General features: G+C 50.2%; 1 long non-coding RNA gene across 1 annotated transcript; it reads right to left on the bottom strand.

Moving 5' to 3' along the window:
* Positions 1-1,386: 1,386 nt before the first annotated feature.
* Positions 1,387-25,285, bottom strand: LOC127046876 (uncharacterized). Its single transcript, XR_007773240.1, has 3 exons — positions 25,170-25,285; positions 23,676-23,780; positions 1,387-1,469 (listed from the first exon to the last, which is right to left on the bottom strand). It is a non-coding gene; the product is annotated as an uncharacterized LOC127046876 (long non-coding RNA).
* Positions 25,286-25,655: the final 370 nt, after the last annotated feature.

The raw sequence follows: 25,655 nt of genomic DNA, 5'->3' as shown, positions 1-25,655 counted from the left end.
GAAAGGCTGAGGTGACTCTGAAAGGGGTGGGTCAGAGCCTGGGCGGGAAAGGCTGAGGTGACTCTGAAGGGAGTGGGTCGGAGCCTGGGCAGGAAAGGCTGAGGTGACTCTGAAGGGGGTGGGTCAGAGCCTGGGCGGGAAAGGCTGAGGTGACTCTGAAGGGGGTGGGTCAGAGCCTGGGCGGGAAAGGCTGAGGTGACTCTGAAGGGGGTGGGTCAGAGCCTGGGTGGGAAAGGCTGAGGTGACTCTGAAGGGGGTGGGTCAGAGCCTGGGCGGGAAAGGCTGAGGTGACTCTGAAGGGGGTGGGTCTGAACCTAGGTGGGAAAGGCTAAGGTGACTCTGAAGAGGGTGGGTCTGAGCCTGGGCAGGAAAGGCTGAGATGACTCTCAAGGGGATGGATCGGAGCCTGGGAGGAATGGCTGAGGTGACTCTGAAGTGGAGTGGGTCAGAGCCTTGGCAGGAAAGGCTGAGATGACTCTGAATTGGGATGGGAGGTGTCAGAGCCTGAGCAGAAAAGGCTGAGATAACTCTGAAGGGGCGAATCGGAACTTGGGTAGGAATGGCTGAGATGATGAAGGAGGACGAGGAGCTCAGTGTGGAAGATATGGTACTTTTCTGTCTCAGGAGGGGAAAATCCTTATCTGAGAGTTATGGAGTTGTGGTAAGGGTGTCTGACAAACACATACCTCTGTACTCCCTCTTTCTGTTTCAGGCAGCTTCAAACACAAGCGGACATTGAGGAATGTCAAGCCAAGGGGAAGAAAGAAGAGAAGTCACTGAAGACAGAGGCAAAGAAAAGGGACTCTGGGCACAGTAACCTGCCTGTAATCAGGCCTCCGGACACCTAATTACACTGTATGGGGATCTCGAGCATTTTAATCCCTTGAACAGCGTAACTCCCCTGTAAACAGGGTCCAGGTGTTATGCCTTTTCCCTTTTTTTTTCTGGAGGGAAGGAAGGTTGGTCAAGTTTCACACTGTGGGTCAAGTGACCTATTGCAGTCAGTTTTCTTTCTATTCTGGGAAGTCCCCCTTTGTTTTCTATGTATGTGTATGTGAGTGAACGTGATACAAATGGGTGTGAACGTTTATATTTATTTATTTATTTATTTTGAGTTCTTTCAGTTAAATCACTGCAGTGCTTTTTCTTTACTCTCCTCAGAATTGGAAAAAGAACTGAACGTGTATTACTATATTCATCCTCCTCCTCCCCTCAAAAGGGAAGAGTAAAAGATCAGATAGCATCTTTTAGTGCACAGGAGAATTAGGGTCCATGTCACAAGGCTCTCTAGAATGGGACCAATCAAGCTCTTTGGTACTTTCACAGCTGAACCTTCCTGTAATTCAGGTTATGGTCTCTCCTCTTTGGGTAATGCCAGCGACCACCCTGTAATCAGGGTACAGGTTGTATCTCGCTTTTGAAATCTGGGGGTTTAGAAACATTTCAGTAACATGGGCAGCTTGACCTCCCTGTAACTAGAGTTTGCGTCTCTGAGGCCCTGAGGGTCTTAGTGACTCTGATTGCCCTGTAATAAGGGTACCAGTCATTCCACGGCAGTATACCTCCGCCTGCCTTTGCAGGGGCATTGAGCTCTTTGTTTAACTGACCAAAGTGACCGCCTTGCCACTGGGGTCCAGGTCTCTGCCTTCTTACTCATTTGGATAATACACCGTGCTCTGCCCCATTAGTCAGCGAGACAACCCTGTAATTAGGGTCTATGTCACCAGGCTCTCTAGGATGGGACATATCGAGCTCTTTGGCATTTTGACAGCTTGACCTTCCTGTAATTCAGGATACTGTCTCTCCTCTTTGGCTAATGCCACTAACCAAACTGTAATCAGGGTACAGGTTGCAGCTCGCTCTTGCAAACTGCGAGATTAGCATCATTTCACTAACATGGGCAGCTTGACCTCCCTGTAAGTAGGGTGTGTATCTCCGAGGCCCTTTGGCTCTCTTGGCCTCGTGCTGTCTTCACAGCCTGCTGCGAACGACCGCCCTGTAATCAGGGATTGGGTCTTTGCCCTTTAGTCTCTTGGCACTAGGCCAAATGCAACCACTGCCCTGAATGAGCACCCTGTAACCAGGGTACAGGTCTCCTCCGCTACTATTTATGGTGCCCGCATGAGACTGTGTCCAGACTTCCGGCCATTCAAGCAGCGCTTTCAACATCCCTGGTAATCTGCAGCCAAGTCTCCTGCTTTCCACTCCCTTCTTGGACTCTTGGAGACCTGACATGCTATTGGTGGTACGTTCCGAAAGGGAGTGTTCTGTGGCCCTTTTGGACTAAGACAATCCGGGCAGTATTCCTTGTCACATTCATTTAGGAATACTTGTCAATTCATTCCTTACCGCCCTTAATCATTTAATTCCTCTTGCTTTGCATGGACTCTGCCTGGTGAAATAATTATCAAGGGGAAATCTGGAGATGGTGGCTTTAGAGGAGGAGGGGTCCAGTACTTTTCTCACCCAGTGCGACTTGGGAGGAGGGGGAAATGCTTGTGAAAGTGTCTGAGGACCTCAAAGAATTGTCTTGGACCTCAATATCCAGACTGTCTGCAGCTGCGGGCGGAAAAGAACACTGTATGAGTAGTTTACACTGAGTTTGCGTGCGGGACGTGGAGTTGTCGAAAGCGGTTCTCGTTTACACACGCCTTGTGCACCTTCTCTCTCTTTCAGGCATCTTGAAGCACAAGTGGAGGAGAAGGAAGTGTCAGGAATGCCACACGCAGAGAAGATAAGAAGATGGAGGAAAAGGAAAGGAACTCTGGGCACAGTAACTTCCCTCAAATCAGGCCTCTGGTCCTGTAATTAGACTGTATGGGAATCTCAAGCCTTTTAATACCTTGAGCAGCGTGACCGCCCTGTAAGCTGGGTCCCGGTCTGTGCCACTGTGTCCTTTTGACATATCTGGCTAGTGTCAGTGACTGCCCTGTAATCAGGGTACCAGTCACCTCCGCCTGTCTTTGGAGGGGCACTGAGCTCTTTGTTAAACTGAGCAATGTGACCACCCTGAAACTAGGGTCCGGGTCCAGGTCTCTGCCCTCTTGTTCATTTGGCTTTACGCCATGCTCTGCCCCACTAGTCAGCGTGACAACCCTGTAATTAGAGTTCATGTCACAAGGCTCTCTAGAATGGGACCTATCGAGTTCTTTGGTACTTTCACAGCTGGACCTTCCTGTAATTCAGGTTATTGTACTCTCTCTTCTTTGGATAATGCCAGCGACCACCCTGTAATCAGGGTACAGGTTGCATCTCGCTTTTGAAATCTGGGGCATTAGAAACATTTCACTAACATGGGCAGGTTGACCTACCTGTAACTAGAGTTTGTGTCTCTGAGGCCCTGAGGGTCTCCGTTAGCTGGTTAGTGAGTGTGACTGCCCTGTAATCAGGATACCAGTCATTCCAAGGCAGTATACCTCCGCCTGCCTTTGGAGGGGCATTGAGCTTTTTGTTTAACTGAGCAAAGTGACCGCCCTGCCACTGGGGTCCAGGTCTCTGCCTTCTTGCTCATTTGCCTTTACGCTGTGCTCTGCCCCATTAGTCGGTGATACAACCCTGTAATTAGGGTCTATGTCACAAGACTGTCTAGAATGGGACATATCGAGCTCTTTGGTACTTTGACAGCTTGACCTTCCTGTATTTCAGGATATGGTCTCTGCTCTTTGGCTAATGCCACCGACCACCCTGTAATCAGGGTACAGGTTGCAGCTCGCTCTTGCAAACTGGGAGATTAGCGTCATTTCACTAACATGGGCAGCTTGACCTCCCTGTAAGTAGGGTGTGTATCTCCGAGGCCCTTTGGCTCTCTTGGCCTCGTGCTGTCTTCACAGCCTGCTGCGAACGACCGCCCTGTAATCAGGGATCGGGTCTTTGCCCTCTAGTCTCTTGCCACTAGGCCAAATGCAGCCACTGCCCTGAATGAGCACCCTGTAACCAGGGTACAGGTCTCATCCGCTACTATTTATGGTGCCCGCATGAGACTGTGTCCAGACTTCCGGCCCTTCAAGCAGCGCTTCCAACATGCCTGGAAATCTGCAGCCAAGTCTCCTGCTTTCCACTCCCTTCTTGGACTCTTGGAGACCTGACATGCTATTGGTGGTACGTTCCGAAAGGGAGTGTTCTGTGGCCCTTTTCGACTAAGACAATCCGGGCAGTATTCCTTGTCACATTCATTTAGGAATACTTGTCAATTCATTCCTTACCGCCCTTAATCATTTAATTCCTCTTGCTTTGCATGGACTCTGCCTGGTGAAATAATTATCAAGGGGAAATCTGGAGATAGTGGCTTTAGAGGAGGAGGGGTCCAGTACTTTTCTCACCCAGTGCGACTTGGGAGGAGGGGGAAATGCTTGTGAAAGTGTCTGAGGACCTCAAAGAATTGTCTTGGACCTCAATATCCAGACTGTCTGCAGCTGCGGGCGGAAAAGAACACTGTATGAGTAGTTTACACTGAGTTTGCGTGCGGGACGTGGAGTTGTCGAAAGCGGTTCTCGTTTACACACGCCTTGTGCACCTTCTCTCTCTTTCAGGCATCTTGAAGCACAAGTGGAGGAGAAGGAAGTGTCAGGAATGCCACACGCAGAGAAGATAAGAAGATGGAGGAAAAGGAAAGGAACTCTGGGCACAGTAACTTCCCTCAAATCAGGCCTCTGGTCCTGTAATTAGACTGTATGGGAATCTCAAGCCTTTTAATACCTTGAGCAGCGTGACCGCCCTGTAAGCTGGGTCCCGGTCTGTGCCACTGTGTCCTTTTGACATATCTGGCTAGTGTCAGTGACTGCCCTGTAATCAGGGTACCAGTCACCTCCGCCTGTCTTTGGAGGGGCACTGAGCTCTTTGTTAAACTGAGCAATGTGACCACCCTGAAACTAGGGTCCGGGTCCAGGTCTCTGCCCTCTTGTTCATTTGGCTTTACGCCATGCTCTGCCCCACTAGTCAGCGTGACAACCCTGTAATTAGAGTTCATGTCACAAGGCTCTCTAGAATGGGACCTATCGAGTTCTTTGGTACTTTCACAGCTGGACCTTCCTGTAATTCAGGTTATTGTACTCTCTCTTCTTTGGATAATGCCAGCGACCACCCTGTAATCAGGGTACAGGTTGCATCTCGCTTTTGAAATCTGGGGCATTAGAAACATTTCACTAACATGGGCAGCTTGACCTACCTGTAACTAGAGTTTGCGTCTCTGAGGCCCTGAGGGTCTCCGTTAGCTGGTTAGTGAGTGTGACTGCCCTGTAATCAGGATACCAGTCATTCCAAGGCAGTATACCTCCGCCTGCCTTTGGAGGGGCATTGAGCTTTTTGTTTAACTGAGCAAAGTGACCGCCCTGCCACTGGGGTCCAGGTCTCTGCCTTCTTGCTCATTTGCCTTTACGCTGTGCTCTGCCCCATTAGTCGGTGATACAACCCTGTAATTAGGGTCTATGTCACAGACTGTCTAGAATGGGACATATCGAGCTCTTTGGTACTTTGACAGCTTGACCTTCCTGTATTTCAGGATATGGTCTCTGCTCTTTGGCTAATGCCACCGACCACCCTGTAATCAGGGTACAGGTTGCAGCTCGCTCTTGCAAACTGGGAGATTAGCGTCATTTCACTAACATGGGCAGCTTGACCTCCCTGTAAGTAGGGTGTGTATCTCCGAGGCCCTTTGGCTCTCTTGGCCTCGTGCTGTCTTCACAGCCTGCTGCGAACGACCGCCCTGTAATCAGGGATCGGGTCTTTGCCCTCTAGTCTCTTGCCACTAGGCCAAATGCAGCCACTGCCCTGAATGAGCACCCTGTAACCAGGGTACAGGTCTCATCCGCTACTATTTATGGTGCCCGCATGAGACTGTGTCCAGACTTCCGGCCCTTCAAGCAGCGCTTCCAACATGCCTGGAAATCTGCAGCCAAGTCTCCTGCTTTCCACTCCCTTCTTGGACTCTTGGAGACCTGACATGCTATTGGTGGTACGTTCCGAAAGGGAGTGTTCTGTGGCCCTTTTCGACTAAGACAATCCGGGCAGTATTCCTTGTCACATTCATTTAGGAATACTTGTCAATTCATTCCTTACCGCCCTTAATCATTTAATTCCTCTTGCTTTGCATGGACTCTGCCTGGTGAAATAATTATCAAGGGGAAATCTGGAGATGGTGGCTTTAGAGGAGGAGGGGTCCAGTACTTTTCTCACCCAGTGCGACTTGGGAGGAGGGGGAAATGCTTGTGAAAGTGTCTGAGGACCTCAAAGAATGGTCTTGGACCTCAATATCCAGACTGTCTGCAGCTGCGGGCGGAAAAGAACACTGTATGAGTAGTTTACACTGAGTTTGCGTGCGGGACGTGGAGTTGTCGAAAGCGGTTCTCGTTTACACACGCCGTGTGCACCTTCTCTCTCTTTCAGGCATCTTGAAGCACAAGTGGAGGAGAAGGAAGTGTCAGGAATGCCACACGCAGAGAAGATAAGAAGATGGAGGAAAAGGAAAGGAACTCTGGGCACAGTAACTTCCCTCAAATCAGGCCTCTGGTCCTGTAATTAGACTGTATGGGAATCTCAAGCCTTTTAATACCTTGAGCAGCGTGACCGCCCTGTAAGCTGGGTCCCGGTCTGTGCCACTGTGTCCTTTTGACATATCTGGCTAGTGTCAGTGACTGCCCTGTAATCAGGGTACCAGTCACCTCCGCCTGTCTTTGGAAGGGCACTGAGCTCTTTGTTAAACTGAGCAATGTGACCACCCTGAAACTAGGGTCCGGGTCCAGGTCTCTGCCCTCTTGTTCATTTGGCTTTACGCCATGCTCTGCCCCACTAGTCAGCGTGACAACCCTGTAATTAGAGTTCATGTCACAAGGCTCTCTAGAATGGGACCTATCGAGTTCTTTGGTACTTTCACAGCTGGACCTTCCTGTAATTCAGGTTATTGTACTCTCTCTTCTTTGGATAATGCCAGCGACCACCCTGTAATCAGGGTACAGGTTGCATCTCGCTTTTGAAATCTGGGGCATTAGAAACATTTCACTAACATGGGCAGCTTGACCTACCTGTAACTAGAGTTTGCGTCTCTGAGGCCCTGAGGGTCTCCGTTAGCTGGTTAGTGAGTGTGACTGCCCTGTAATCAGGATACCAGTCATTCCAAGGCAGTATACCTCCGCCTGCCTTTGGAGGGGCATTGAGCTTTTTGTTTAACTGAGCAAAGTGACCGCCCTGCCACTGGGGTCCAGGTCTCTGCCTTCTTGCTCATTTGCCTTTACGCTGTGCTCTGCCCCATTAGTCGGTGATACAACCCTGTAATTAGGGTCTATGTCACAAGACTGTCTAGAATGGGACATATCGAGCTCTTTGGTACTTTGACAGCTTGACCTTCCTGTATTTCAGGATATGGTCTCTGCTCTTTGGCTAATGCCACCGACCACCCTGTAATCAGGGTACAGGTTGCAGCTCGCTCTTGCAAACTGGGAGATTAGCGTCATTTCACTAACATGGGCAGCTTGACCTCCCTGTAAGTAGGGTGTGTATCTCCGAGGCCCTTTGGCTCTCTTGGCCTCGTGCTGTCTTCACAGCCTGCTGCGAACGACCGCCCTGTAATCAGGGATCGGGTCTTTGCCCTCTAGTCTCTTGCCACTAGGCCAAATGCAGCCACTGCCCTGAATGAGCACCCTGTAACCAGGGTACAGGTCTCATCCGCTACTATTTATGGTGCCCGCATGAGACTGTGTCCAGACTTCCGGCCCTTCAAGCAGCGCTTCCAACATGCCTGGAAATCTGCAGCCAAGTCTCCTGCTTTCCACTCCCTTCTTGGACTCTTGGAGACCTGACATGCTATTGGTGGTACGTTCCGAAAGGGAGTGTTCTGTGGCCCTTTTGGACTAAGACAATCCGGGCAGTATTCCTTGTCACATTCATTTAGGAATACTTGTCAATTCATTCCTTACCGCCCTTAATCATTTAATTCCCCTTGGTTTTGCATGGACTCTGCCTGGTGAAATAATTATCAAGGGGAAATCTGGAGATGGTGGCTTTAGAGAAGGAGGGGTCCAGTACTTTTCTCACCCAGTGCGACTTGGGAGGAGGGGGAAATGCTTGTGAAAGTGTCTGAGGACCAGAAAGAATGGTCTTGGACCTCAATATCCAGACTGTCTGCAGCTGCGGGCGGAAAAGAACACTGTATGAGTAGTTTACACTGAGTTTGCGTGCGGGACGTGGAGCTGTCGAAAGCGGTTCTCGTTTACACACGCCGTGTGCACCTTCTCTCTCTTTCAGGCATCTTGAAGCACAAGTGGAGGAGAAGGAAGTGTCAGGAATGCCACACGCAGAGAAGATAAGAAGATGGAGGAAAAGGAAAGGAACTCTGGGCACAGTAACTTCCCTCAAATCAGGCCTCTGGTCATGTAATTAGACTGTATGGGAATCTCAAGCCTTTTAATACCTTGAGCAGCGTGACCGCCCTGTAAGCTGGGTCCCGGTCTGTGCCACTGTGTCCTTTTGACATATCTGGCTAGTGTCAGTGACTGCCCTGTAATCAGGGTACCAGTCACCTCCGCCTGTCTTTGGAGGGGCACTGAGCTCTTTGTTAAACTGAGCAATGTGACCACCCTGAAACTAGGGTCCGGGTCCGGGTCTCTGCCCTCTTGTTCATTTGGCTTTACGCCATGCTCTGCCCCACTAGTCAGCGTGACAACCCTGTAATTAGGGTCCATGTCACAAGGCTCTCTAGAATGGGACCTATCGAGTTCTTTGGTACTTTCACAGCTGGACCTTCCTGTAATTCAGGTTATGGTCTCTCCTCTTTGGGTAATGCCAGCGACCACCCTGTAATCAGAGTACAGGTTGCATCTCGCTTTTGAAATCTGGGGCATTAGAAACATTTCACTAACATGGGCAGCTTGACCTACCTGTAACTAGAGTTTGCGTCTCTGAGGCCCTGAGGGTCTCCGTTAGCTGGTTAGTGAGTGTGACTGCCCTGTAATCAGAATACCAGTCATTCCAAGGCAGTATACCTCCGCCTGCCTTTGGAGGGGCATTGAGCTTTTTGTTTAACTGAGCAAAGTGACCGCCCTGCCACTGGGGTCCAGGTCTCTGCCTTCTTGCTCATTTGCCTTTACGCGGTGCTCTGCCCCATTAGTCAGTGATACAACCCTGTAATTAGGGTCTATGTCACAAGACTGTCTAGAATGGGACATATCGAGCTCTTTGGTACTTTGACAGCTTGACCTTCCTGTATTTCAGGATATGGTCTCTGCTCTTTGGCTAATGCCACCGACCACCCTGTAATCAGGGTACAGGTTGCAGCTCGCTCTTGCAAACTGGGAGATTAGAGTCGTTTCACTAACATGGGCAGCTTGACCTCCCTGTAAGTAGGGTGTGTATCTCTGAGGCCCTTTGGCTCTCTTGGCCTCGTGCTGTCTTCACAGCCTGCTGCGAACGACCGCCCTGTAATCAGGGATCGGGTCTTTGCCCTCTAGTCTCTTGCCACTAGGCCAAATGCAGCCACTGCCCTGAATGAGCACCCTGTAACCAGGGTACAGGTCTCATCCGCTACTATTTATGGTGCCCGCATGAGACTGTGTCCAGACTTCCGGCCCTTCAAGCAGCGCTTCCAACATGCCTGGAAATCTGCAGCCAAGTCTCCTGCTTTCCACTCCCTTCTTGGACTCTTGGAGACCTGACATGCTATTGGTGGTACGTTCCAAAAGGGAGTGTTCTGTGGCCCTTTTCGACTAAGACAATCCGGGCAGTATTCCTTGTCACATTCATTTAGGAATACTTGTCAAATCATTCCTTACCGCCCTTAATCATTTAATTCCCCTTGGTATTGCATGGACTCTGCCTGGTGAAATAATTATCAAGGGGAAATCTGGAGATGGTGGCTTTAGAGGAGGAGGGGTCCAGTACTTTTCTCACCCAGTGCGACTTGGGAGGAGGGGGAAATGCTTGTGAAAGTGTCTGAGGACCACAAAGAATTGTCTTGGACCTCAATATCCAGACTGTCTGCAGCTGCGGGCGGAAAAGAACACTGTATGAGTAGTTTACACTGAGTTTGCGTGCGGGACGTGGAGTTGTCGAAAGCGGTTCTCGTTTACACACGCCGTGTGCACCTTCTCTCTCTTTCAGGCATCTTGAAGCACAAGTGGAGGAGAAGGAAGTGTCAGGAATGCCACACGCAGAGAAGATAAGAAGATGGAGGAAAAGGAAAGGAACTCTGGGCACAGTAACTTCCCTCAAATCAGGCCTCTGGTCATGTAATTAGACTGTATGGGAATCTCAAGCCTTTTAATACCTTGAGCAGCGTGACCGCCCTGTAAGCTGGGTCCCGGTCTGTGCCACTGTGTCCTTTTGACATATCTGGCTAGTGTCAGTGACTGCCCTGTAATCAGGGTACCAGTCACCTCCGCCTGTCTTTGGAGGGGCACTGAGCTCTTTGTTAAACTGAGCAATGTGACCACCCTGAAACTAGGGTCCGGGTCCGGGTCTCTGCCCTCTTGTTCATTTGGCTTCACGCCATGCTTTGTCCCACTAGTCAGCGTGACAACCCTGTAATTAGGGTCCATGTCACAAGGCTCTCTAGAATGGGACCTATCGAGTTCATTGGTACTTTCACAGCTGGACCTTCCTGTAATTCAGGTTATGGTCTCTCCTCTTTGGGTAATGCCAGCGACCACCCTGTAATCAGGGTACAGGTTGCATCTCGCTTTTGAAATCTGGGGCATTAGAAACATTTCACTAACATGGGCAGCTTGACCTACCTGTAACTAGAGTTTGCGTCTCTGAGGCCCTGAGGGTCTCCGTTAGCTGGTTAGTGAGTGTGACTGCCCTGTAGTCAGGATACCAGTCATTCCAAGGCAGTATACCTCCGCCTGCCTTTGGAGGGGCATTGAGCATTTTGTTTAACTGAGCAAAGTGACCGCCCTGCCACTGGGGTCCAGGTCTCTGCCTTCTTGCTCATTTGGCTTTACGCTGTGCTCTGCCCCATTAGTCAGTGATACAACCCTGTAATTAGGGTCTATGTCACAAGACTGTCTAGAATGGGACATATCGAGCTCTTTGGTACTTTGACAGCTTGACCTTCCTGTATTTCAGGATATGGTCTCTGCTCTTTGGCTAATGCCACCGACCACCCTGTAATCAGGGTACAGGTTGCAGCTCGCTCTTGCAAACTGGGAGATTAGCGTCATTTCACTAACATAGGCAGCTTGACCTCCCAGTAAATAGAGTGTGTATCTCCGAGGCCCTTTGGCTCTCTTGGCCTCGTGCTGTCTTCACAGCCTGCTGCGAACGACCGCCCTGTAATCAGGGTTCGGGTCTTTGCCCTCTAGTCTCTTGCCACTAGGCCAAATGCAGCCACTGCCCTGAATGAGCACCCTGTAACCAGGGTACAGGTCTCATCCGCTACTATTTATGGTGCCCGCATGAGACTGTGTCCAGACTTCCGGCCCTTCAAGCAGCGCTTCCAACATGCCTGGAAATCTGCAGCCAAGTCTCCTGCTTTCCACTCCCTTCTTGGACTCTTGGAGACCTGACATGCTATTGGTGGTACGTTCCGAAAGGGAGTGTTCTGTGGCCCTTTTGGACTAAGACAATCCGGGCAGTATTCCTTGTCACATTCATTTAGGAATACTTGTCAATTCATTCCTTACCGCCCTTAATCATTTAATTCCCCTTGATTTTGCATGGACTTTGCCTGGTGAAATAATTATCAAGGGGAAATCTGGAGATGGTGGCTTTAGAGGAGGAGGGGTCCAGTACTTTTCTCACCCAGTGCGACTTGGGAGGAGGGGGAAATGCTTGTGAAAGTGTCTGAGGACCACAAAGAATTGTCTTGGACCTCAATATCCAGACTGTCTGCAGCTGCGGGCGGAAAAGAACACTGTATGAGTAGTTTACACTGAGTTTGCGTGCGGGACGTGGAGTTGTCGAAAGCGGTTCTCGCTTACACACGCCTTGTGCACCTTCTCTCTCTTTCAGGCATCTTGAAGCACAAGTGGAGGAGAAGGAAGTGTCAGGAATGCCACACGCAGAGAAGATAAGAAGATGGAGGAAAAGGAAAGGAACTCTGGGCACAGTAACTTCCCTCAAATCAGGCCTCTGGTCATGTAATTAGACTGTATGGGAATCTCAAGCCTTTTAATACCTTGAGCAGCGTGACCGCCCTGTAAGCTGGGTCCCGGTCTGTGCCATTGTGTCCTTTTGACATATCTGGCTAGTGTCAGTGACTGCCCTGTAATCAGGGTACCAGTCACCTCCGCCTGTCTTTGGAGTGGCACTGAGCTCTTTGTTAAACTGAGCAATGTGACCACCCTGAAACTAGGGTCCGGGTCCAGGTCTCTGCCCTCTTGTTCATTTGGCTTTACGCCATGCTCTGCCCCACTAGTCAGCGTGACAACCCTGTAATTAGGGTCCATGTCACAAGGCTCTCTAGAATGGGACCTATCGAGTTCTTTGGTACTTTCACAGCAGGACCTTCCTGTAATTCAGGTTATGGTCTCTCCTCTTTGGGTAATGCCAGCGACCACCCTGTAATCAGGGTACAGGTTGCATCTCGCTTTTGAAATCTGGGGCATTAGAAACATTTCACTAACATGGGCAGCTTGACCTACCTGTAACTAGAGTTTGCGTCTCTGAGGCCCTGAGGGTCTCCGTTAGCTGGTTAGTGAGTGTGACTGCCCTGTAATCAGGATACCAGTCATTCCAAGGCAGTATACCTCCGCCTGCCTTTGGAGGGGCATTGAGCTTTTTGTTTAACTGAGCAAAGTGACCGCCCTGCCACTGGGGTCCAGGTCTCTGCCTTCTTGCTCATTTGGCTTTACGCTGTGCTCTGCCCCATTAGTCAGTGATATAACCCTGTAATTAGGGTCTATGTCACAAGACTGTCTAGAATGGGACATATCGAGCTCTTTGGTACTTTGACAGCTTGACCTTCCTGTATTTCAGGATATGGTCTCTGCTCTTTGGCTAATGCCAGCGACCACCCTGTAATCAGGGTACAGGTTGCAGCTCGCTCTTGCAAACTGGGAGATTAGCGTCATTTCACTAACATGGGCAGCTTGACCTCCCTGTAAGTAGGGTGTGTATCTCCGAGGCCCTTTGGCTCTCTTGGCCTCGTGCTGTCTTCACAGCCTGCTGCGAACGACCGCCCTGTAATCAGGGATCGGGTCTTTGCCCTCTAGTCTCTTGCCACTAGGCCAAATGCAGCCACTGCTCTGAATGAGCACCCTGTAACCAGGGTACAGGTCTCATCCGCTACTATTTATGGTACCCGCATGAGACTGTGTCCAGACTTCCGGCCCTTCAAGCAGCGCTTCCAACATGCCTGGAAATCTGCAGCCAAGTCTCCTGGTTTCCACTCCCTTCTTGGACTCTTGGAGACCTGACATGCTATTGGTGGTACGTTCCGAAAGGGAGTGTTCTGTGGCCCTTTTGGACTAAGACAATCCGGGCAGTATTCCTTGTCACATTCATTTAGGAATACTTGTCAATTCATTTCTTACCGCCCTTAATCATTTAATTCCCCTTGGTTTTGCATGGACTCTGCCTGGTGAAATAATTATCAAGGGGAAATCTGGAGATGGTGGCTTTAGAGGAGGAGGGGTCCAGTACTTTTCTCACCCAGTGCAACTTGGGAGGAGGGGGAAATGGTTGTGAAAGTGTCTGAGGACCACAAAGAATTGTCTTGGACTTCAATATCCAGACTGTCTGCAGCTGCGGGCGGAAAAGAACACTGTATGAGTAGTTTACACTGAGTTTCCGTGCGGGACGTGGAGTTGTCGAAAGCGGTTCTCGCTTACACACGCCTTGTGCACCTTCTCTCTCTTTCAGGCATCTTGAAGCACAAGTGGAGGAGAAGGAAGTGTCAGGAATGCCACACGCAGAGAAGATAAGAAGATGGAGGAAAAGGAAAGGAACTCTGGGCACAGTAACTTCCCTCAAATCAGGCCTCTGGTCATGAAATTAGACTGTATGGGAATCTCAAGCGTTTTAATACCTTGAGCAGCGGGACCGCCCTGTAAGCTGGGTCCCGGTCTGTGCCACTGTGTCCTTTTGACATATCTGGCTTGTGTCAGTGACTGCCCTGTAATCAGGGTACCAGTCACCTCCGCCTGTCTTTGGAGGGGCACTGAGCTCTTTGTTAAACTGAGCAATGTGACCACCCTGAAACTAGGGTCCGGGTCCGGGTCTCTGCCCTCTTGTTCATTTGGCTTCACGCCATGCTTTGTCCCACTAGTCAGCGTGACAACCCTGTAATTAGGGTCCATGTCACAAGGCTCTCTAGAATGGGACCTATCGAGTTCTTTGGTACTTTCACAGCTGGACCTTCCTGTAATTCAGGTTATGGTCTCTCCTCTTTGGGTAATGCCAGCGACCACCCTGTAATCAGGGTACAGGTTGCATCTCGCTTTTGAAATCTGGGGCATTAGAAACATTTCACTAACATGGGCAGCTTGACCTACCTGTAACTAGAGTTTGCGTCTCTGAGGCCCTGAGGGTCTCCGTTAGCTGGTTAGTGAGTGTGACTGCCCTGTAGTCAGGATACCAGTCATTCCAAGGCAGTATACCTCCGCCTGCCTTTGGAGGGGCATTGAGCATTTTGTTTAACTGAGCAAAGTGACCGCCCTGCCACTGGGGTCCAGGTCTCTGCCTTCTTGCTCATTTGGCTTTACGCTGTGCTCTGCCCCATTAGTCAGTGATACAACCCTGTAATTAGGGTCTATGTCACAAGACTGTCTAGAATGGGACATATCGAGCTCTTTGGTACTTTGACAGCTTGACCTTCCTGTATTTCAGGATATGGTCTCTGCTCTTTGGCTAATGCCACCGACCACCCTGTAATCAGGGTACAGGTTGCAGCTCGCTCTTGCAAACTGGGAGATTAGCGTCATTTCACTAACATGGGCAGCTTGACCTCCCAGTAAATAGAGTGTGTATCTCCGAGGCCCTTTGGCTCTCTTGGCCTCGTGCTGTCTTCACAGCCTGCTGCGAACGACCGCCCTGTAATCAGGGTTCGGGTCTTTGCCCTCTAGTCTCTTGCCACTAGGCCAAATGCAGCCACTGCCCTGAATGAGCACCCTGTAACCAGGGTACAGGTCTCATCCGCTACTATTTATGGTGCCCGCATGAGACTGTGTCCAGATTTCCGGCCCTTCAAGCAGCGCTTCCAACATGCCTGGAAATCTGCAGCCAAGTCTCCTGCTTTCCACTCCCTTCTTGGACTCTTGGAGACCTGACATGCTATTGGTGGTACGTTCCGAAAGGGAGTGTTCTGTGGCCCTTTTGGACTAAGACAATCCGGGCAGTATTCCTTGTCACATTCATTTAGGAATACTTGTCAATTCATTCCTTACCGCCCTTAATCATTTAATTCCCCTTGATTTTGCATGGACTCTGCCTGGTGAAATAATTATCAAGGGGAAATCTGGAGATGGTGGCTTTAGAGGAGGAGGGGTCCAGTACTTTTCTCACCCAGTGCGACTTGGGAGGAGGGGGAAATGCTTGTGAAAGTGTCTGAGGACCACAAAGAATTGTCTTGGACCTCAATATCCAGACTGTCTGCAGCTGCGGGCGGAAAAGAACACTGTATGAGTAGTTTACACTGAGTTTGCGTGCGGGACGTGGAGTTGTCGAAAGCGGTTCTCGTTTACACACGCCTTGTGCACCTTCTCTCTCTTTCAGGCATCTTGAAGCACAAGTGGAGGAGAAGGAAGTGTCAGGAATGCCACACACAGAGAAGATAAGAAGATGGAGGAAAAGGAAAGGAACTCTGGGCACAGTAACTTCCCTCAAATCAGGCCTCTGGTCATGTAATTAGACTGTATGGGAATCTCAAGCCTTTTAATACCTTGAGCAGCGTGACCGCCCTGTAAGCTGGGTCCCGGTCTGTGCCATTGTGTCCTTTTGACATATCTGGCTAGTGTCAGTGACTGCCCTGTAATCAGGGTACCAGTCACCTCCGCCTCTCTTTGGAGTGGCACTCAGCTCTTTGTTAAACTGAGCAATGTGACCACCCTGAAACTAGGGTCCGGGTCCAGGTCTCTGCCCTCTTGTTCATTTGACTTTACGCCATGCTCTGCCCCACTAGTCAGCGTGACAACCCTGTAATTAGGGTCCATGTCACAAGGCTCTCTAGAATGGGACCTATCAAGTTCTTTGGTACTTTCACAGCAGGACCTTCCTGTAATTCAGGTTATGGTCTCTCCTCTTTGGGTAATGCCAGCGACCACCCTGTAATCAGGGTACAGGTTGCATCTCGCTTTTGAAATCTGGGGCATTAGAAACATTTCACTAACATGGGCAGCTTGACCTACCTGTAACTAGAGTTTGCGTCTCTGAGGCCCTGAGGGTCTCCGTTAGCTGGTTAGTGAGTGTGACTGCCCTGTAATCAGGATACCAGTCATTCCAAGGCAGTATACCTCCGCCTGCCTTTGGAGGGGCATTGAGCTTTTTGTTTAACTGAGCAAAGTGACCGCCCTGCCACTGGGGTCCAGGTCTCTGCCTTCTTGCTCATTTGCCTTTACGCTGTGCTCTGCCCCATTAGTCAGTGATATAACCCTGTAATTAGGGTCTATGTCACAAGACTGTCTAGAATGGGACATATCGAGCTCTTTGGTACTTTGACAGCTTGACCTTCCTGTATTTCAGGATATGGTCTCTGCTCTTTGGCTAATGCCACCGACCACCCTGTAATCAGGGTACAGGTTGCAGCTCGCTCTTGCAAACTGGGAGATTAGCGTCATTTCACTAACATGGGCAGCTTGACCTCCCTGTAAGTAGGGTGTGTATCTCCGAGGCCCTTTGGCTCTCTTGGCCTCGTGCTGTCTTCACAGCCTGCTGCGAACGACCGCCCTGTAATCAGGGATCGGGTCTTTGCCCTCTAGTCTCTTGCCACTAGGCCAAATGCAGCCACTGCTCTGAATGAGCACCCTGTAACCAGGGTACAGGTCTCATCCGCTACTATTTATGGTGCCCGCATGAGACTGTGTCCAGACTTCCGGCCCTTCAAGCAGCGCTTCCAACATGCCTGGAAATCTGCAGCCAAGTCTCCTGCTTTCCACTCCCTTCTTGGACTCTTGGAGACCGGACATGCTATTGGTGGTACGTTCCGAAAGGGAGTGTTCTGTGGCCCTTTTGGACTAAGACAATCCGGGCAGTATTCCTTGTCACATTCATTTAGGAATACTTGTCAATTCATTCCTTACCGCCCTTAATCATTTAATTCCCCTTGGTTTTGCATGGACTCTGCCTGGTGAAATAATTATCAAGGGGAAATCTGGAGATGGTGGCTTTAGAGGAGGAGGGGTCCAGTACTTTTCTCACCCAGTGCGACTTGGGAGGAGGGGGAAATGCTTGTGAAAGTGTCTGAGGACCACAAAGAATTGTCTTGGACCTCAATATCCAGACTGTCTGCAGCTGCGGGCGGAAAAGAACACTGTATGAGTAGTTTACACTGAGTTTGCGTGCGGGACATGGAGTTGTCGAAAGCGGTTCTCGTTTACACACGCCTTGTGCACCTTCTCTCTCTTTCAGGCATCTTGAAGCACAAGTGGAGGAGAAGGAAGTGTCAGGAATGCCACACGCAGAGAAGATAAGAAGATGGAGGAAAAGGAAAGGAACTCTGGGCACAGTAACTTCCCTCAAATCAGGCCTCTGGTCATGTAATTAGACTGTATGGGAATCTCAAGCCTTTTAATACCTTGAGCAGCGTGACCGCCCTGTAAGCTGGGTCCCGGTCTGTGCCACTGTGTCCTTTTGACATATCTGGCTAGTGTCAGTGACTGCCCTGTAATCAGGGTACCAGTCACCTCCGCCTGTCTTTGGAGGGGCACTGAGCTCTTTGTTAAACTGAGCAATGTGACCACCCTGAAAATAGGGTCCGGGTCCGGGTCTCTGCCCTCTTGTTCATTTGGCTTTACGCCATGCTCTGCCCCACTAGTCAGCGTGACAACCCTGTAATTAGGGTCCATGTCACAAGGCTCTCTAGAATGGGACCTATCGAGTTCTTTGGTACTTTCACAGCTGGACCTTCCTGTAATTCAGGTTATGGTCTCTCCTCTTTGGGTAATGCCAGCGACCACCCTGTAATCAGGGTACAGGTTGCATCTCGCTTTTGAAATCTGGGGCATTAGAAACATTTCACTAACATGGCCAGCTTGACCTACCTGTAACTAGAGTTTGCGTCTCTGAGGCCCTGAGGGTCTCCGTTAGCTGGTTAGTGAGTGTGACTGCCCTGTACTCAGGATACCAGTCATTCCAAGGCAGTATACCTCCGCCTGCCTTTGGAGGGGCATTGAGCATTTTGTTTAACTGAGCAAAGTGACCGCCCTGCCACTGGGGTCCAGGTCTCTGCCTTCTTGCTCATTTGCCTTTACGCTGTGCTCTGCCCCATTAGTCAGTGATATAACCCTGTAATTAGGGTCTATGTCACAAGACTGTCTAGAATGGGACATATCGAGCTCTTTGGTACTTTGACAGCTTGACCTTCCTGTATTTCAGGATATGGTCTCTGCTCTTTGGCTAATGCCACCGACCACCCTGTAATCAGGGTACAGGTTGCAGCTCGCTCTTGCAAACTGGGAGATTAGCGTCATTTCACTAACATGGGCAGCTTGACCTCCCAGTAAGTAGGGTGTGTATCTCCGAGGCCCTTTGGCTCTCTTGGCCTCGTGCTGTCTTCACAGCCTGCTGCGAACGACCGCCCTGTAATCAGGGTTCGGGTCTTTGCCCTCTAGTCTCTTGCCACTAGGCCAAATGCAGCCACTGCTCTGAATGAGCACCCTGTAACCAGGGTACAGGTCTCATCCGCTACTATTTATGGTGCCTGCATGAGACTGTGTCCAGACTTCCGGCCCTTCAAGCAGCGCTTCCAACATGCCTGGAAATCTGCAGCCAAGTCTCCTGCTTTCCACTCTCTTCTTGGACTCTTGGAGACCTGACATGCTATTGGTGGTACGTTCCGAAAGGGAGTGTTCTGTGGCCCTTTTGGACTAAGACAATCCGGGCAGTATTCCTTGTCACATTCATTTAGGAATACTTGTCAATTCATTCCTTACCGCCCTTAATCATTTAATTCCCCTTGGTTTTGCATGGACTCTGCCTGGTGAAATAATTATCAAGGGGAAATCTGGAGATGGTGGCTTTAGAGGAGGAGGGGTCCAGTACTTTTCTCACCCAGTGCGACTTGGGAGGAGGGGGAAATGCTTGTGGAAGTTTCTGAGGACCACAAAGAATTGTCTTGGACCTCAATATCCAGACTGTCTGCAGCTGCGGGCGGAAAAGAACACTGTATGAGTAGTTTACACTGAGTTTGCGTGCGGGACGTGGAGTTGTAGAAAGCGGTTCTCGTTTACACACGCCTTGTGCACCTTCTCTCTCTTTCAGGCATCTTGAAGCACAAGTGGAGGAGAAGGAAGTGTCAGGAATGCCACACGCAGAGAAGATAAGAAGATGGAGGAAATGGAAAGGAACTCTGGGCACAGTAACTTCCCTGAAATCAGGCCTCTGGTCATGTAATTAGACTGTATGTGAATCTCAAGCCTTTTAATACCTTGAGCAGCGTGACCGCCCTGTAAGCTGGGTCCTGGTCTGTGCCATTGTGTCCTTTTGACATATCTGGCTAGTGTCAGTGACTGCCCTGTAATCAGGGTACCAGTCACCTCCGCCTGTCTTTGGAGGGGCACTGAGCTCTTTGTTAAACTGAGCAATGTGACCACCCTGAAACTAGGGTCCGGGTCCAGGTCTCTGCCCTCTTGTTCATTTGGCTTTACGCCATGCTCTGCCCCACTAGTCAGCGTGACAACCCTGTAATTAGGGTCCATGTCACAAGGCTCTCTAGAATGGGACCTATCGAGTTCTTTGGTACTTTCACAGCTGGACCTTCCTGTAATTCAGGTTATGGTCTCTCCTCTTTGGGTAATGCCAGCGACCACCCTGTAATCAGGGTACAGGTTGCATCTCGCTTTTGAAATCTGGGGCATTAGAAACATTTCACTAACATGGGCAGCTTGACCTACCTGTAACTAGAGTTTGCGTCTCTGAGGCCCTGAGGGTCTCCGTTAGCTGCTTAGTGAGTGTGACTGCCCTGTAATCAGGATACCAGGCATTCCAAGGCAGTATACCTCCGCCTGCCTTTGGAGGGGCATTGAGCTTTTTGTTTAACTGAGCAAAGTGACCGCCCTGCCACTGGGGTCCAGGTCTCTGCCTTCTTGCTCATTTGGCTTTACGCTGTGCTCTGCCCCATTAGTCAGTGATATAACCCTGTAATTAGGGTCTATGTCACAAGACTGTCTAGAATGGGACATATCGAGCTCTTTGGTACTTTGACAGCTTGACCTTCCTGTATTTCAGGATATGGTCTCTGCTCTTTGGCTAATGCCACCGACCACCCTGTAATCAGGGTACAGGTTGCAGCTCGCTCTTGCAAACTGGGAGATTAGCGTCATTTCACTAACATGGGCAGCTTGACCTCCCTGTAAGTAAGGTGTGTATCTCCGAGGCCCTTTGGCTCTCTTGGCCTCGTGCTGTCTTCACAGCCTGCTGCGAACGACCGCCCTGTAATCAGGGATCGGGTCTTTGCCCTCTAGTCTCTTGCCACTAGGCCAAATGCAGCCACTGCTCTGAATGAGCACCCTGTAACCAGGGTACAGGTCTCATCCGCTACTATTTATGGTGCCCGCATGAGACTGTGTCCAGACTTCCGGCCCTTCAAGCAGCGCTTCCAACATGCCTGGAAATCTGCAGCCAAGTCTCCTGCTTTCCACTCCCTTCTTGGACTCTTGGAGACCGGACATGCTATTGGTGGTACGTTCCGAAAGGGAGTGTTCTGTGGCCCTTTTGGACTAAGACAATCCGGGCAGTATTCCTTGTCACATTCATTTAAGAATACTTGTCAATTCATTCCTTACCGCCCTTAATCATTTAATTCCCCTTGGTTTTGCATGGACTCTGCCTGGTGAAATAATTATCAAGGGGAAATCTGGAGATGGTGGCTTTAGAGGAGGAGGGGTCCAGTACTTTTCTCACCCAGTGCGACTTGGGAGGAGGGGGAAATGCTTGTGAAAGTGTCTGAGGACCACAAAGAATTGTCTTGGACCTCAATATCCAGACTGTCTGCAGCTGCGGGCGGAAAAGAACACTGTATGAGTAGTTTACACTGAGTTTGCGTGCGGGACGTGGAGTTGTCGAAAGCGGTTCTCGTTTACACACGCCTTGTGCACCTTCTCTCTCTTTCAGGCATCTTGAAGCACAAGTGGAGGAGAAGGAAGTGTCAGGAATGCCACACGCAGAGAAGATAAGAAGATGGAGGAAAAGGAAAGGAACTCTGGGCACAGTAACTTCCCTCAAATCAGGCCTCTGGTCATGTAATTAGACTGTATGGGAATCTCAAGCCTTTTAATACCTTGAGCAGCGTGACCGCCCTGTAAGCTGGGTCCCGGTCTGTGCCATTGTGTCCTTTTGACATATCTGGCTAGTGTCAGTGACTGCCCTGTAATCAGGGTACTAGTCACCTTCGCCTGTCTTTGGAGTGGCACTGAGCTCTTTGTTAAACTGAGCAATGTGACCACCCTGAAACTAGGGTCCGGGTCCAGGTCTCTGCCCTCTTGTTCATTTGGCTTTACGCCATGCTCTGCCCCACTAGTCAGCGTGACAACCCTGTAATTAGGGTCCATGTCACAAGGCTCTCTAGAATGGGACCTATCGAGTTCTTTGGTACTTTCACAGCAGGACCTTCCTGTAATTCAGGTTATGGTCTCTCCTCTTTGGGTAATGCCAGCGACCACCCTGTAATCAGGGTACAGGTTGCATCTCGCTTTTGAAATCTGGGGCATTAGAAACATTTCACTAACATGGGCAGCTTGACCTACCTGTAACTAGAGTTTGCGTCTCTGAGGCCCTGAGGGTCTCCGTTAGCTGGTTAGTGAGTGTGACTGCCCTGTAATCAGGATACCAGTCATTCCAAGGCAGTATACCTCCGCCTGCCTTTGGAGGGGCATTGAGCTTTTTGTTTAACTGAGCAAAGTGACCGCCCTGCCACTGGGGTCCAGGTCTCTGCCTTCTTGCTCATTTGGCTTTACGCTGTGCTCTGCCCCATTAGTCAGTGATACAACCCTGTAATTAGGGTCTATGTCACAAGACTGTCTAGAATGGGACATATCGAGCTCTTTGGTACTTTGACAGCTTGACCTTCCTGTATTTCAGGATATGGTCTCTGCTCTTTGGCTAATGCCACCGACCACCCTGTAATCAGGGTACAGGTTGCAGCTCGCTCTTGCAAACTGGGAGATTAGCGTCATTTCACTAACATGGGCAGCTTGACCTCCCTGTAAGTAGGGTGTGTATCTCCGAGGCCCTTTGGCTCTCTTGGCCTCGTGCTGTCTTCACAGCCTGCTGCGAACGACCGCCCTGTAATCAGGGTTCGGGTCTTTGCCCTCTAGTCTCTTGCCACTAGGCCAAATGCAGCCACTGCTCTGAATGAGCACCCTGTAACCAGGGTACAGGTCTCATCCGCTACTATTTATGGTGCCCGCATGAGACTGTGTCCAGACTTCCGGCCCTTCAAGCAGCGCTTCCAACATGCCTGGAAATCTGCAGCCAAGTCTCCTGCTTTCCACTCCCTTCTTGGACTCTTGGAGACCTGACATGCTATTGGTGGTACGTTCCGAAAGGGAGTGTTCTGTGGCCCTTTTGGACTAAGACAATCCGGGCAGTATTCCTTGTCACATTCATTTAGGAATACTTGTCAATTCATTCCTTACCGCCCTTAATCATTTAATTCCCCTTGGTTTTGCATGGACTCTGCCTGGTGAAATAATTATCAAGGGGAAATCTGGAGATGGTGGCTTTAGAGGAGGAGGGGTCCAGTACTTTTCTCACCCAGTGCGACTTGGGAGGAGGGGGAAATGCTTGTGAAAGTGTCTGAGGACCACAAAGAATTGTCTTGGACCTCAATATCCAGACTGTCTGCAGCTGCGGGCGGAAAAGAACACTGTATGAGTAGTTTACACTGAGTTTGCGTGCGGGACGTGGAGTTGTAGAAAGCGGTTCTCGTTTACACACGCCTTGTGCACCTTCTCTCTCTTTCAGGCATCTTGAAGCACAAGTGGAGGAGAAGGAAGTGTCAGGAATGCCACACGCAGAGAAGATAAGAAGATGGAGGAAAAGGAAAGGAACTCTGGGCACAGTAACTTCCCTGAAATCAGGCCTCTGGTCATGTAATTAGACTGTATGTGAATCTCAAGCCTTTTAATACCTTGAGCAGCGTGACCGCCCTGTAAGCTGGGTCCTGGTCTGTGCCATTGTGTCCTTTTGACATATCTGGCTAGTGTCAGTGACTGCCCTGTAATCAGGGTACCAGTCACCTCCGCCTGTCTTTGGAGTGGCACTGAGCTCTTTGTTAAACTGAGCAATGTGACCACCCTGAAACTAGGGTCCGGGTCCAGGTCTCTGCCCTCTTGTTCATTTGGCTTTACGCCATGCTCTGCCCCACTAGTCAGCGTGACAACCCTGTAATTAGGGTCCATGTCACAAGGCTCTCTAGAATGGGACCTATCGAGTTCTTTGGTACTTTCACAGCAGGACCTTCCTGTAATTCAGGTTATGGTCTCTCCTCTTTGGGTAATGCCAGCGACCACCCTGTAATCAGGGTACAGGTTGCATCTCGCTTTTGAAATCTGGGGCATTAGAAACATTTCACTAACATGGGCAGCTTGACCTACCTGTAACTAGAGTTTGCGTCTCTGAGGCCCTGAGGGTCTCCGTTAGCTGGTTAGTGAGTGTGACTGCCCTGTAATCAGGATACCAGTCATTCCAAGGCAGTATACCTCCGCCTGCCTTTGGAGGGGCATTGAGCTTTTTGTTTAACTGAGCAAAGTGACCGCCCTGCCACTGGGGTCCAGGTCTCTGCCTTCTTGCTCATTTGGCTTTACGCTGTGCTCTGCCCCATTAGTCAGTGATATAACCCTGTAATTAGGGTCTATGTCACAAGACTGTCTAGAACGGGACATATCGAGCTCTTTGGTACTTTGACAGCTTGACCTTCCTGTATTTCAGGATATGGTCTCTGCTCTTTGGCTAATGCCACCGACCACCCTGTAATCAGGGTACAGGTTGCAGCTCGCTCTTGCAAACTGGGAGATTAGCGTCATTTCACTAACATGGGCAGCTTGACCTCCCTGTAAGTAGGGTGTGTATCTCCGAGGCCCTTTGGCTCTCTTGGCCTCGTGCTGTCTTCACAGCCTGCTGCGAACGACCGCCCTGTAATCAGGGATCGGGTCTTTGCCCTCTAGTCTCTTGCCACTAGGCCAAATGCAGCCACTGCTCTGAATGAGCACCCTGTAACCAGGGTACAGGTCTCATCCGCTACTATTTATGGTGCCCGCATGAGACTGTGTCCAGACTTCCGGCCCTTCAAGCAGCGCTTCCAACATGCCTGGAAATCTGCAGCCAAGTCTCCTGCTTTCCACTCCCTTCTTGGACTCTTGGAGACCTGACATGCTATTGGTGGTACGTTCCGAAAGGGAGTGTTCTGTGGCCCTTTTGGACTAAGACAATCCGGGCAGTATTCCTTGTCACATTCATTTAGGAATACTTGTCAATTCATTCCTTACCGCCCTTAATCATTTAATTCCCCTTGGTTTTGCATGGACTCTGCCTGGTGAAATAATTATCAAGGGGAAATCTGGAGATGGTGGCTTTAGAGGAGGAGGGGTCCAGTACTTTTCTCACCCAGTGCGACTTGGGAGGAGGGGGAAATGCTTGTGAAAGTGTCTGAGGACCACAAAGAATTGTCTTGGACTTCAATATCCAGACTGTCTGCAACTGCGGGCGGAAAAGAACACTGTACGAGTAGTTTACACTGAGTTTGCGTGCGGGACGTGGAGTTGTCGAAAGCGGTTCTCGCTTACACACGCCTTGTGCACCTTCTCTCTCTTTCAGGCATCTTGAAGCACAAGTGGAGGAGAAGGAAGTGTCAGGAATGCCACACGCAGAGAAGATAAGAAGATGGAGGAAAAGGAAATGAACTCTGGGCACAGTAACTTCCCTCAAATCAGGCCTCTGGTCATGTAATTAGACTGTATGGGAATCTCAAGCCTTTTAATTCCTTGAGCAGCGGGACCGCCCTGTAAGCTGGGTCCCGGTCTGTGCCATTGTGTCCTTTTGACATATCTGGCCAGTGTCAGTGACTGCCCTGTAATCAGGGTACCAGTCACCTCCGCCTGTCTTTGGAGGGGCACTGAGCTCTTTGTTAAACTGAGCAATGTGACCACCCTGAAACTAGGGTCCGGGTCCGGGTCTCTGCCCTCTTGTTCATTTGGCTTTACGCCATGCTCTGCCCCACTAGTCAGCGTGACAACCCTGTAATTAGGGTCCATGTCACAAGGCTCTCTAGAATGGGACCTATCAAGTTCTTTGGTACTTTCACAGCTGGACCTTCCTGTAATTCAGGTTATGGTCTCTCCTCTTTGGGTAATGCCAGCGACCACCCTGTAATCAGGGTACAGGTTGCATCTCGCTTTTGAAATCTGGGGCATTAGAAACATTTCACTAACATGGGCAGGTTGACCTACCTGTAACTAGAGTTTGCGTCTCTGAGGCCCTGAGGGTCTCCGTTAGCTGGTTAGTGAGTGTGACTGCCCTGTAATCAGGATACCAGTCATTCCAAGGCAGTATACCTCCGCCTGCCTTTGGAGGGGCAT

The sequence above is a fragment of the Gopherus flavomarginatus genome, chromosome 3 (assembly GCF_025201925.1).
Source record: "Gopherus flavomarginatus isolate rGopFla2 chromosome 3, rGopFla2.mat.asm, whole genome shotgun sequence".
Taxonomy (NCBI): Eukaryota; Metazoa; Chordata; order Testudines; family Testudinidae; genus Gopherus; species Gopherus flavomarginatus.
Note: the sequence above shows the minus strand (reverse complement) of the source record. Positions and strands in the feature narration are given on the sequence as shown.